The sequence below is a fragment of the Pristiophorus japonicus genome, chromosome 21, assembly GCF_044704955.1.
Source record: "Pristiophorus japonicus isolate sPriJap1 chromosome 21, sPriJap1.hap1, whole genome shotgun sequence".
NCBI classification, from domain to species: domain Eukaryota; kingdom Metazoa; phylum Chordata; class Chondrichthyes; family Pristiophoridae; genus Pristiophorus; species Pristiophorus japonicus.
The window spans coordinates 92,687,969-92,701,532 of record NC_091997.1 but is presented as its reverse complement, the minus strand read 5'-3'; the positions used below and the strand labels follow the sequence as shown (position 1 = coordinate 92,701,532).

At 44.8% G+C, this 13,564-nt stretch overlaps 1 long non-coding RNA gene across 2 annotated transcripts in view; it reads right to left on the bottom strand.

Annotated features, from left to right (window-relative positions):
• Positions 1-13,564, bottom strand: part of LOC139234183 (uncharacterized) — a 31,757-nt gene that overhangs the window by 17,550 nt on the left and 643 nt on the right. For both annotated transcript variants that reach the window (XR_011588290.1, XR_011588289.1), the window contains exon 2: positions 10,102-10,193. This is a non-coding gene — a long non-coding RNA (uncharacterized lncRNA). The remainder of the gene's footprint in view (positions 1-10,101; positions 10,194-13,564) is intronic.

The following is a 13,564-nucleotide window of genomic DNA, read 5'->3' as shown; positions in this document are numbered from 1 at the left end:
CAGGGATCAGTGCTGGGACCACAACTGTTTACAATATACATAGATGACCTAGAGGAGGAGACAGAGTGTAGTGCAACAAAATTTGCAGATGACACTAAAATTAGTGGGAAAGCGGGTTGTGTAGAGGACTCAGAGAGGCTACAAGGAGATTTGGATAGGTTAAGCGAATGGGCTAGGGTTTGGCAGATGGAATACAATGTCAGAAAGTGTGAGGTCATCCACCTTGGGGAAAAAAAACAGTAAAAGGGAATATTATTTGAATGGGGAGAAATTACAACATGCTGAGCTGCAGAGGGACCTGGGGGTCCTTGTGCATGAATCCCAAAAGGTTGGTTTGCAGGTGCAGCAGGTGATCAGAAAGGCAAATGGAATGTTGGCCTTCATTGCGAAAGTGATGGAGTACAAAAGCAGGGAGGTGTTGCTGCAACTGTATAAGGTATTGGTAAGGCCGCACCTGGAGTACTGCGTGCAGTTTTGGTCACCTTACTTAAGGAAGGATATACTAGCTTTGGAAGGGGTCCAGAGACGATTCACTAGGCTGATTCGAGAAATGAGGGGGTTACCTTATGATGATAGATTGAGTAGACTGGGTCTTTACTCCTTGGAGTTCAGAAGGATGAGGGGTGATCTTATAGAAACATTTAAAATCATGAAAGGGATAGACAAGATAGAGGCAGAGAGGTTGTTTCCATTGGTGGGGGAGACTAGAACTAGGGGGCACAGCCTCAAAATACGAAGGAGCCAATTTAAAACCGAGTTGAGAAAGAATTTCTTCTCCCAGAGGGTTGTGAATCTGTGGAATTCTCTGCCCAAGGAATCAGTTGAGGCTGGCTCATTGAATGTTTTCAAGTCAAAGATAGATAGATTTTTAAGCAATAAGGGAATTAAGGGTTACGGGGAGAGGGCGGGTAAGCGGAGCTGAGTCCACGACCAGATCAGCCATGATCTTATTGAATGGCGGAGCAGGCCCGAGGGGCTAGATGGCCTACTCCTGTTCCTAATTCTTATGTTCTTATGTTCTTATTATGTGCGGTCGCTGGAAGTTACTGTCCAATTTACACTTTAATAATGGTGAGCGTGGATAGCCTCACCATTATTTTTACCAAAAGAGCTGTGGACGCTGGGACATTAAATATATGGTGGAGATAGACAGATTTTTGAACGATTGGTGGGGGAGACTAGAACTAGGGGGCACAGCCTCAAAATACGGAGGAGCCAATTTAAAACCGAGTTGAGAAAGAATTTCTTCTCCCAGAAGGTTGTGAATCTGTGGAATTCTCTGCCCAAGGAAGCAGTTGAGGCTGGCTCATTGAATGTTTTCAAGTCAAAGATAGATAGATAGAACGATAAGGGAGTCAAGAGTTATGGGGAGAGGGCAGGGAAGTGGAGTTGAGGCCAAGATCAGATCAGCCATGATCTCATTGAATGGCGGAGCAGGCTTGTTGAGCTAGATGGCCTACTCCTGCTCCTATCTCTTATGTTCATGTTCTTATTATCCGGGCCATTGCACCTTCTGTCCCTACAGAGAGTGCTGAGTTACTTGCAGTGCCAACAGATTCCGTGACCTAATCCTCCATTGCTATAAAACAGCCTAACCACCAGAGTCGGCGGCAGTCGGGAGCAGCATCGAGGAGGTGCGTGGAGCGGCCTATAAAAGGCACAGCAGGGAGTCCGGGGCCCAGTGTCGGCGGCAGTCGGGAGCAGCATCGAGGAGGTGCGTGGAGCGGCCTATAAAAGGCACAGCAGGGAGACCGGGGCCCAGAGTCGGCGGCAGTCGGGAGCAGCGTCGAGGAGGTGCGTGGAGAGGCTTATAAAAGGCACAGCAGGGAGTCCGGGGCCCAGCGTCGGCGGCAGTCGGGAGCAGCGTCGAGGAGGTGCGTGGAGCGGCCTATAAAAGGCGTGACTTGTGCAGCTACAGGGAGAAGGCAAAAAAGAAGTAGAAAGAAATCAAAAGGTGACGTCACAGCCAAGAGGGTAAGTGATTGGCTGGTGATTGGTGAGTAGTTTTTCTTTTTTCTCTTCTATATCAGTGAGTAACTTTTAACACTGTTGTTGCCAATTTAAGTGTATATAAGGGTTAAGTCATGGCAGGAGAGCTCGGTCGGGTGTTATGCTCCTCCTGTACCATGTGGGAACTCAGGGACACTTCCGGTGTCCCTGACGATTACGTGTGCGGGAAGTGTATCCGCCTCCAGCTCCTGACAGACCGCGTTGCGGAGTTGGAGCTGAGGGTGGATTCACTCTGGAGCATCCACGATGCTGAGAATGACGTGAGTATCACGTGTAGCGAGTTGGTCGTACCACAGGAAAAGGGTCCACAGCCAGATAGGGAATGGAAGACCAACAGGAAGAGCAGTGCAAGGAAGGTAGTGCAGGAGTCCCCTGTGGTCATCCCCCTGCAAAACAGATACACTGCTTTGGGTACTGTTGAGGGGGATGACTCATCAGGGGAGGGCAGCAGCAGCCAAGTTCATGGCACCGTGGCTGGCTCTGCTGCACAGGAGGGCAGGAAAAAGAGTGGGAGAGCAATAGTGATTGGGGATTCAATGGTGAGGGGAATAGATAGGCGTTTCTGCGGCCGCAACCGAGACTCCAGGATGGTATGTTGCCTCCCTGGTGCAAGGGTCAAGGATGTCTCGGAGCGGGTGCAGGACATTCTAAAAAGGGAGGGAGAACAGCCAGTTGTCGTGGTGCACATTGATACCAACGACATAGGTAAAAAGAGGGATGAGGTCCTACGAAACGAATTTAAGGAGCTAGGAGCTAAATTAAAAAGTAGGACCTCAAAAGTAGTAATCTCGGGATTGCTACCAGTGCCACGTGATACTCAGAGTAGGAATCGCAGGATAGCGCAGATGAATACGTGGCTTGAGCAGTGGTGCAACAGGGAGGGATTCAAATTCCTGGGGCATTGGAACCGGTTCTGGGGGAGGTGGGATCAGTACAAACCGGACGGTCTGCACCTGGGCAGGACCGGAACCAATGTCCTAGGGGGAGTGTTTGCTAGTGCTGTTGGGGAGGATTTAAACTGATATGGCAGGGGGATGGGAACCAATGGAGGGAGACAGAGGGAAACAAAAAGGAGGCAAAAGCAAAAGACAGAAAGGAGATGAGGAAAAGTGGAGGGCAGAGAAACCCAAGGCAAAGAACAAAAAGGGCCACTGTACAGCAAAATTCTAAAAGGACAAAGGGTGTTAAAAGAACAAGCCTGAAGGCTTTGTGTCTTAATGCAAGGAGTATCCGCAATAAAGTGGATGAATTAACTGTGCAAATAGATGTTAACAAATATGATGTGATTGGGATTACGGAGACGTGGCTCCAGGATGATCAGGGCTGGGAACTCAACATCCAGGGGTATTCAACATTCAGGAAAGATAGAATAAAAGGAAAAGGAGGTGGGGTAGCATTGCTGGTTAAGGAGCAAATTAAGGCAATAGTTCGGAAGGACATTAGCTTGGATGATGTGGAATCGATATGGGTAGAGCTGCAGAATACCAAAGGACAAAAAACGTTAGTGGGAGTTGTGTACAGACCTCCAAACAGTAGTAGTGATGTTGGGGAGGGCATCAAACATGAAATTAGGGGTGCGTGCAATAAAGGTGCAGCAGTTATAATGGGTGACTTTAATATGCACATAGATTGGGTTAACCAAACTGGAAGCAATACGGTAGAGGAGGATTTCCTGGAGTGCATAAGGGATGGTTTTTTAGACCAATATGTCGAGGAACCAACTAGGGGGGAGGCCATCTTAGACTGAGTGTTGTGTAATGAGAGAGGATTAATTAGCAATCTCGTTGTGCGAGGCCCCTTGGGGAAGAGTGACCATAATATGGTGGAATTCTGCATTAGGATGGAGAATGAAACAGTTAATTCAGAGACCATGGTCCAGAACTTAAAGAAGGGTAACTTTGAAGGTATGAGGCGTGAATTGGCTAAGATAGATTGGCGAATGATACTGAAGGGGTTGACTGTGGATGGACAATGGCAGACATTTAGAGACCGCATGGATGAACTACAACAATTGTACATTCCTGTCTGTCGTAAAAATAAAAAAGGGAAGGTGGCTCAACCGTGGCTATCAAGGGAAATCAGGGATAGCATTAAAGCCAAGGAAGTGGCATACAAATTGGCCAGAAATAGCAGAGAACCCGGGGACTGGGAGAAATTTAGAACTCAGCAGAGGAGGACAAAGGGTTTGATTAGGGCAGGGAAAATGGAGTACGAGAAGAAGCTTGCAGGGAACATTAAGACGGATTGCAAAAGTTTCTATAGATATGTAAAGAGAAAAAGGTTAGTAAAGACAAACGTAGGTCCCCTGCAGTCAGAATCAGGGGAAGTCATAACGGGGAACAAAGAAATGGCGGACCAATTGAACAAGTACTTTGGTTCGGTATTCACTGAGGAGGACACAAACAAACTTCCGGATATAAAAGGGGTCGGAGGGTCTAGTAAGGAGGAGGAACTGAGGGAAATCCTTATTAGTCGGGAAATTGTGTTGGGGAAATTGATGGGATTGAAGGCCGATAAATCCCCAGGGCCTGATGGACTGCATCCCAGAGTACTTAAGGAGGTGGCCTTGGAAATAGTGGATGCATTGACAGTCATTTTCCAACATTCCATTGACTCTGGATCAGTTCCTATGGAGTGGAGGGTAGCCAATGTAACCCCACTTTTTAAAAAAGGAGGGAGAGAGAAAACAGGGAATTACAGACCGGTCAGCCTGACATCGGTAGTGGGTAAAATGATGGAATCAATTATTAAGGATTTCATCGCAGTGCATTTGGAAAGAGGTAATATGATAGGTCCAAGTCAGCATGGATTTGTGAAAGGGAAATCATGCTTGACAAATCTTCTGGAATTTTTTGAGGATGTTTCCAGTAGAGTGAACAAGGGAGAACCAGTCGATGTGGTATATTTGGACTTTCAGAAGGCTTTCGACAAAGTCCCACACAAGAGATTAATGTGCAAAGTTAAAGCACATGGGATTGGGGGTAGTGTGCTGACATGGATTGAGAACTGGTTGTCAGACAGGAAGCAAAGAGTAGGAGTAAATGGGGACTTTTCAGAATGGCAGGCAGTGACTAGTGGGGTACCGCAAGGTTCTGTGCTGGGGCCCCAGCTGTTTACACTGTACATTAATGATTTAGACGAGGGGATTAAATGTAGTATCTCCAAATTTGCGGATGACACTAAGTTGGGTGGCAGTGTGAGCTGCAAGGAGGATTCTATGATGCTGCAGAGCGACTTGGATAGGTTAGGTGAGTGGGCAAATGCATGGCAGATGAAGTATAATGTGGATAAATGTGAGGTTATCCACTTTGGTGGTAAAAACAGAGAGACAGACTATTATCTGAATGGTGACAGATTAGGAAAAGGAGAGGTGCAACGAGACCTGGGTGTCATGGTACATCAGTCATTGAAGGTTGGCATGCAGGTACAGCAGGCGGTTAAGAAAGCAAATGGCATGTTGGCCTTCATAGCGAGGGGATTTGAGTACAAGGGCAGGGAGGTGTTGCTACAATTGTACAGGGCCTTGGTGAGGCCACACCTGGAGTATTGTGTACAGTTTTGGTCTCCTAACCTGAGGAAGGACATTCTTGCTATTGAGGGAGTGCAGCGAAGGTTCACCAGACTGATTCCCGGGATGGCGGGACTGACCTATCAAGAAAGACTGGATCAACTGGGCTTGTATTCACTGGAGTTCAGAAGAATGAGAGGGGACCTCATAGAAACGTTTAAAATTCTGAAGTGGTTAGACAGGTTAGATGCAGGAAGAATGTTCCCAATGTTGGGGAAGTCCAGAACCAGGGGACACAGTCTAAGGATAAGGGGGAAGCCATTTAGGACTGAGATGAGGAGGAATTTCTTCACCCAGAGAGTGGTGAACCTGTGGAATTCTCTACCACAGAAAGTTGTTGAGCCAATTCACTAAATATATTCAAAAAGGAGTTAGATGAAGTCCTTACTACTAGGGGAATCAAGGGGTATGGTGAGAAAGCAGGAATGGGGTACTGAAGTTGCATGTTCAGCCATGAACTCATTGAATGGCGGTGCAGGCTAGAAGGGCCGAATGGCCTATTCCTGCACCTATTTTCTATGTTTCTATGTTTCTATAGATTGGCGAATGATACTTAAGGGGTTGACTGTGGATGGGCAATGACAGACATTTAGAGACCGCATGGATGAATTACAACAATTGTACATTCCTGTCTGGCGTAAAAATAAAAAAGGGAAGGTGGCTCAACCGTGGCTATCTAGGGAAATCAGGGATAGTATTAAAGCCAAGGAAATGGCATACAAATTGGCCAGAAATAGCAGCGAACCTGGGGACTGGGAGAAATTTAGAACTCAGCAGAGGAGGACAAAGGGTTTGATTAGGGCAGGGAAAATGGAGTACGAGAAGAAGCTTGCAGGGAACATTAAGGCGGATTGCAAAAGTTTCTATCGGTATGTAAAGAGAAAAAGTTTAGTAAAGACAAACGTAGGTCCCCTGCAGTCAGAATCAGGGGAAGTCATAACGGGGAACAAAGAAATGGGAGACCAATTGAACAAGTACTTTGGTTCAGTATTCACTAAGGAGGACACAAACAACCTTCCGGATATAAAAGGGGTCAGAGGGTCTAGTAAGGAGGAGGAACTGAGGGAAAACTTTATTAGTCGGGAAATTGTGTTGGGGAAATTGATGGGATTGAAGGCCGATAAATCCCCAGGGCCTGATGGACTGCATCCCAGAGTACTTAAGGAGGTGGCCTTGGAAATAGCGGATGCATTGACAGTCATTTTCCAACATTCCATTGATTCTGGATCAGTTCCTATCGAGTGGAGGGTAGCCAATGTAACCCCACTTTTTAAAAAAGGAGGGAGAGAAAGCAGGGAATTATAGACCGGTCAGCCTGACCTCAGTAGTGGGTAAAATGATGGAATCAATTATTAAGGATGTCATAGCAGCGCATTTGGAAAATGGTGACATGATAGGTCCAAGTCAGCATGGATTTGTGAAAGGGAGATCATGCTTGACAAATCTTCTGGAATTTTTTGAGGATGTTTCCAATAAAGTGGACAAAGGAGTACCAGTTGATGTGGTATATTTGGACTTTCAGAAGGCTTTCGACAAGGTCCCACACAGGAGATTAATGTGCAAAGTTAAAGCACATGGGATTGGGGGTAGTGTGCTGACGTGGATTGAGAACTGGTTGTCAGACAGGAAGCAAAGAGTAGGAGTAAATGGGTACTTTTCGGAATGGCAGGCAGTGACTAGTGGGGTACCGCAGGGTTCTGTGCTGGGGCCCCAGCTGTTTACATTGTACATTAATGATTTAGACGAGGGGATTAAATGTAGTATCTCCAAATTTGCGGATGACACTAAGTTGGGTGGCAGTGTGAGCTGCGAGGAGGATGCTATGAGGCTGCAGAGTGACTTGGATAGGTTAGGTGAGTGGGCAAATGCGTGGCAGATGAAGTATAATGTGGATAAATGTGAGGTTATCCACTTTGGTGGTAAAAACAGAGAGACAGACTATTATCTGAATGGTGACAGATTAGGAAAAGGGAAGGTGCAACGAGACCTGGGTGTCATGGTACATCAGTCATTGAAGGTTGGCATGCAGGTACAGCAGGCGGTTAAGAAAGCAAATGGCATGTTGGCCTTCATAGCGAGAGGATTTGAGTACAGGGGCAGGGAGGTGTTGCTACAGTTGTACAGGGCCTTGGTGAGGCCACACCTGGAGTATTGTGTACAGTTTTGGTCTCCTAACTTGAGGAAGGACATTCTTGCTATTGAGGGAGTGCAGCGAAGGTTCACCAGACTGATTCCCGGGATGGTGGGACTGACCTATCAAGAAAGACTGGATCAACTGGGCTTGTATTCACTGGAGTTCAGAAGAGTGAGAGGGGACCTCATAGAAACGTTTAAAATTCTGACGGGTTTGGACAGGTTGGATGCAGGAAGAATGTTCCCAATGTTGGGGAAGTCCAGAACCAGGGGTCACAGTCTAAGGATAAGGGGTAAGCCATTTAGGACCGAGATAAGGAGAAACTTTTTCACCCAGAGAGTGGTGAACCTGTGGAATTCTCTACCACAGAAAGTAGTTGAGGCCAATTCACTAAATATATTCAAAAGGGAGTTAGATGAAGTCCTTACTACTCGGGGGATCAAGGGGTATGGCGTGAAAGCAGGAAGGGGGTACTGAAGTTTCATGTTCAGCCATGAACTCGTTGAATGGCGGTGCAGGCTAGAAGGGCTGAATGGCCTGCTCCTGCACCTATTTTCTATGTTTCTATGTTTCTAATTCACTTTGAGCAATATCACAGGAGATTCATTCGCATATATTACATAACTGTTAGGTCACAGTGAGTTGTATGTGGGCTATATCAAGCTTAGGTGGTTGAATGCTTCTGCAAACCACTTGAGCTTTGCTATTGCAGTTCATTACATCAACACCAACAAATAGTATTTATATAGAACCTTTAACATAGCAAAACATCCCAATGTGCTTCACAGCAGCATCATCAAACAAAATTTGACACCGAGCCACCTTAGGAGATATTAGGACAAAAGCCTGGTCAAAGAGGTAGGTTTTAAGGAGTGTCTTAAATGAAGAGCGAGAGGTAGAGAAGCAGAGGGAATTACAGAGCTTAGGAACGAGGGAGCTGAAGGCAGAACCACCAATGGGGGAGCAATGAAAATCGGGTATGCGCAAGAGGCCAGAATTGAGGAGTGCAGAGATCTCGGAGGTTTGTAGGGCTGGAGGAGATTAGGGAGTCAGGGAGGGGCAAAGTGCTGAAAGAATTTGAAAACAAAGATGAGAATTTTAAAATCGAGGCATTGCAAGACCGGGAGCCATGTAGGTCAGCAAGCAGAGGGGTGATGGGTGTGAGCTAGGATATGGGCAGCAGAGATTTGGATGAGCTCAGGTTTATGTATCAGCTGTGGCTCAGTGGGCAGCACACTCACCTCTGAGCCAGAAGGTTGTGGGTTCAAGTCCCACTCCAGGGACTTGAGCACAAAAATCTAGGCTGACACTCCAATGCAGTGCTGAGGGAATGCTGCACTGTCGGAGGTGCTGTCTTTCAGATGAGACGTTAAACCGAGGTACTGTCAGCTCTCTCACGTGGACGTAAAAGATCCCATGGCACTATTTCGAAGAAGAGCTGGGGAATTATCCCTGATGTCCTGGCCAATATTTATCCCTCAATCAACATCACAAAAAAACAGATTATCTGGTTGTTATCACATTGCTGTTTGTGGGAGCTTGCTGTGCTCAATCTAGCTGCTGCGTTTCCCACATTACAACAGTGACTATGCTCTAAAAGTACTTCATTGGCTGTAAAGCGCTTTGATACGTCCGGGGGTCGTGAAAGGCGCTATATAAATCCAAGTCTTTCTTTCTTTTACATAATGTGCAAGGTGGGAAGTCAGTCATGAGAGCAATGGAACAATCAAGTCTGAAGGTAACAAAGGCATGGATGAGGACTTCAGCAGTAGATGGGCTGAGGCAGGTGCGGAGACAGGCAATGTTACAGGGATGACGGAGAGGATATGGGGTCAGAAGCTCAGCTCAGGGTTAAATAGGGCGCCAAGGTTGCAAACATTCTGGTGCAGCCTCAGTGGCCAGGGAGAGTGTTGGAGTTGGTGGTTAGGCAACAGAGTTTGTGGCGAGACTGAAGGCAACGTCTTTGGCCTGCCCAATAATGAATTGGAAGAAATTTCTGCTCATCTAATTGGACAAGCAACATGTCAAGTCAGAGGTAGTGGAGGGGTTGAGAGAGATGGTAGTGAGGTAGAGCTAAATGTTGTCAATGGACATGTGGAACCTGACGTTGTGTTTTTGGATGATCAGCACTTATTAATCATTTTAGTCCTCTATGTAGAGCATCATTTCTAGCAATTTTATAGGTGATAACATCATAATTCTTCAGGGAGGATGTACCATTGCCTATCAACAGAATCAACATTCTAGCCATCATTATTCAAAACAATTTAGACACAGGCACAGAAGTAAAAATAAAACAAAAATTAAATAAAACTATCCCCACAAATTCAGAACTATATTATAAAAAAAAGCCATTGAATATTGAGGGCTCAAATTATAATAAACTTACTAAAGTTTCCTTCTTGCAGTTTATAATGAGACGCTTGTTTAGATTGATGCTGTAATCTACTGGGGCAGTGGTGTCTGCTACCATCAACCTGTCTTCAAAAGACAACATTGGTTTAATTATGTTAAGAAGTGGGTAGAATTCTTTTTATATCAAAACACAATAAGCACATCACAGGAATATTTCATTATGAAGGAAAAATGTTCATATTTGTCTTGAAACATGACATAGCAACTACTGTATAAGGTACGAGTCCAGATGCCAAAATCTTGCTGGTAGTATACACATATTACTGTTAAACAACAATACAAAAGCAAAATACTGCAGATGCTGGAAATCTAAAATAAAAACAGAAAATGCTGGAAATTCTCAGCTGGTCAGGCATCATCTGTGGAGATAGAAACAGAGTTAACCCTTCAGAGCAGAGAAGATTAAGAGCAGATTTGATAGAGGTGTTCATAATCATGAATGGTTTTGATGAGTAAATAAGAAACTGTTTCCAGTGGCAGAAGGGTCAGTAACCAGAGGTCACAGATTTAAGATGTTTGGCAAAAGAATCAGAGGTGACATGAGGAAAGATTTTTTTTAATCAGTTGTTGTGATCTGGAATGCACTGCTTGATAGGGTAGTGAAAGCAGATTCAATAGTAACATTCAAAAGAGAACTGGATAAATATATTAAGGGGAAAAGAGTGGAGGAGTGGGATTAACTAGGCTTATATTCACTGGAATTTAGAAGAATGAGAGGGGATCTCATTGAAACATTTAAAATTCTGATGGGATTGGACAAGTTAGATGCAGGAAGAATGTTCCCGATGTTGGGGAAGTCCAGAACCAGGGGTCACAGTCTAAGGATAAGGGGTAAGCCATTTAGGACTGAGATGAGGAGAAACTTCTTCACTCAGAGAATTGTGAACCCGTGGAATTCTTTGCAGCAGAGAGTTGTTGAGGCCAGTTCATTAGATATATTCAAAAGGGAGTTAGATGTGGCCCTTTCGGCTAAAGGGATCAAGGGGTGTGGAGAGAAAGCAGGAGTGGGGTACTGAAGTTGCATGATCAGCCATGATCATATTGCATGGTGGTGCAGGCTCGAAGGGCCGAATAACCTACTCCTGCACCTATTTTCTATGTTGCTATTAATTGGATAGCTCTACTAAAGATTCAGCACTGGCACGATGGTCTGAATGGTCTCCTTCTGTGCTGTATCATTCTAAATGTTTAAAATTCTGAAAAGATAGGACAGGATAGATAGAAACAGACTATTTCTAGTAGTTGAGGGGATCAAGAACAAGGGCCATAGATACAAGACTAAATGTAAGAGATATAGTACAGAGAGGAGAAACATTTTCAGAGTTGTGAAGCTATGGAATTCACTTCCACGCTTAGTAAATATTTCAGCATTCAAGATTAGATTGGATAGGTGGATGAAGGAAAAGGGTTTGAAGGGACATGGGAACAGGGCAGCTAAACAAGATTCGAACTATTTAGTCACGTGAAAGATAAATGCATGGACTGAATGCCTGATTTCCTGTTGTAACTTCTATGCATGTATCAGAAGGTTGCAAAGCTGTTTAGCTAGCCTAGCTAGGTAGGTGGTGCATGTATATTATGCAGTCCCAAATCAAAGACAACCGATGAACTGAAGGGATTAATTTTGATTTTTCTTTCAAACAAAAAGTGAATTACAAGTTTGAAAATTAAAAATAAACATCGACTGACTCAGATTATGTTTACAGTTATTTATTAAACAAAACAAAAAGGCAACTGAATGGAGGCCTGCTGTCTTTGTACTTATGTGAACTTCACACCGATGCTGCCTGAATCACAGAATGTTATAGCACTGAGGGGGCCATTTGGCCCATCATGCCAGTGCTGACTCTGAAAGAGCTATTCATTTAAAAATAACTTGCATTTGAATAGCACCTTTCTCAAAGTGTAGTCACTGTTTTAATGTAGGAATCAATATAACAAAAACAGATTATCTGGTCATTATCACGTTGCTGTTTGTGGGAGCTTGCTGTGTGCAAATTAGCTGCCGCGTTTCCTACATTACAACAATGACTACACTTTCATTGGCTGTAAAGCGCTTTGGGACATCAAGTGGTCGTGAAAGGCGCTATAGAAATGGAAGTCTTTCTTTTTAGGAAATTCAGCGGCCAATTTGTACACAGTAAGGTCCTGCAATTAGATAAATGGCCAGATAACATTGTGATACAAAAGCAAAATACTGCGGATGGTGGAAATCTGAAATAAAAACAGAAACTGCTGGAAATACTCAGCAGGTTAGGCAGCATCTGTGGAGAGAGAAACAGTGTTAAGTTTCAGATTGATGATCTTTTGTCAGAACTGGAACAAGTTAGAGACATAACAGATTTTAAGTAAGTGAAGAGGCAGGAAAGGGGGGAGTGGAGTAAAGAACAAGGGAAGATCTTTGATCATGTGGAAGGCAGAAGTGATTAAATGACAAAAGGTTTAATTGTACAAAGCAAGAGGAAATGCTAATGGGACAAGTAAAGAAACAAAAATTGGGTCTAGAAGAGGGAATGGCAGAATTATCAACAACTGATGTGAAAAAATAGTGGCAAGAGGTTATGGTCTGAAATTGTGGAACTCGATGTTGCGTTCAGAAGGCTACAAAGTGCCTAATTGAAAGATGAGGTCCTGTTCCTCGAGTTTACGTTGGAGCAGTATAGGAGACCGAGGACTGAGAGATTAGAGTGGGAGTAATAGGCGAATGATGCGATGTTGGTTGAAGGATATTGTATCAGGGCGAAGGAGCGGCGAGAGATTGCAGAGCGACCAGGGGAGGCATGAGTTCGGGGCCCAGAAGAGGCGAGGGCCCGGGGACAGCACTGTGATATATGTGCACACTGGGCCCATGCAGCAGAGCTGGTCTCCAGTCGTCCTGGTTAACCCTTGCCACTGGACCAAGGCCTAGCTCTGTCAAGCCCGTGTGGTGGCTGCTGTGCAACGACCACCACACATTAAAAAAATCCACACACAGGCATCTTCCACCCTTCAATATACAGTTCAGGATCTGGAATATTAGATCTTTCATTGAAACACCTGTGAACTCATCGAACTCATCCCTCTTCGGCGTGGAAGCAAGTCCTCCTCGATTCGAGGGACCGCCTAAGAAGAAGATTGACCAAGACACTAGGAGAACTCCTTTGCTCTTCTTCAAATACTGGCCATGGCACCTTTTACATCCACCCTTGAAAGGGCAGATGGGATCTTGGTTTAACGTCTCATCTAATAGATGGCACCCTTGACAGTGCAGCACTCCCTCAGTACTACACTGGAGTGTCAACCTAAAGTATGTGCTCAAGTTCCTGGTCCATAACTCTTTTAATTAAAAAAAAACCCTATTATTCACTTCCCTCTTAAAAGCTATTATAGATTCAGCTTCTACTACTGTTTCTGTTGGGGTATTCTGTGATACGGTATGCCTCACCGGCAATATCTAA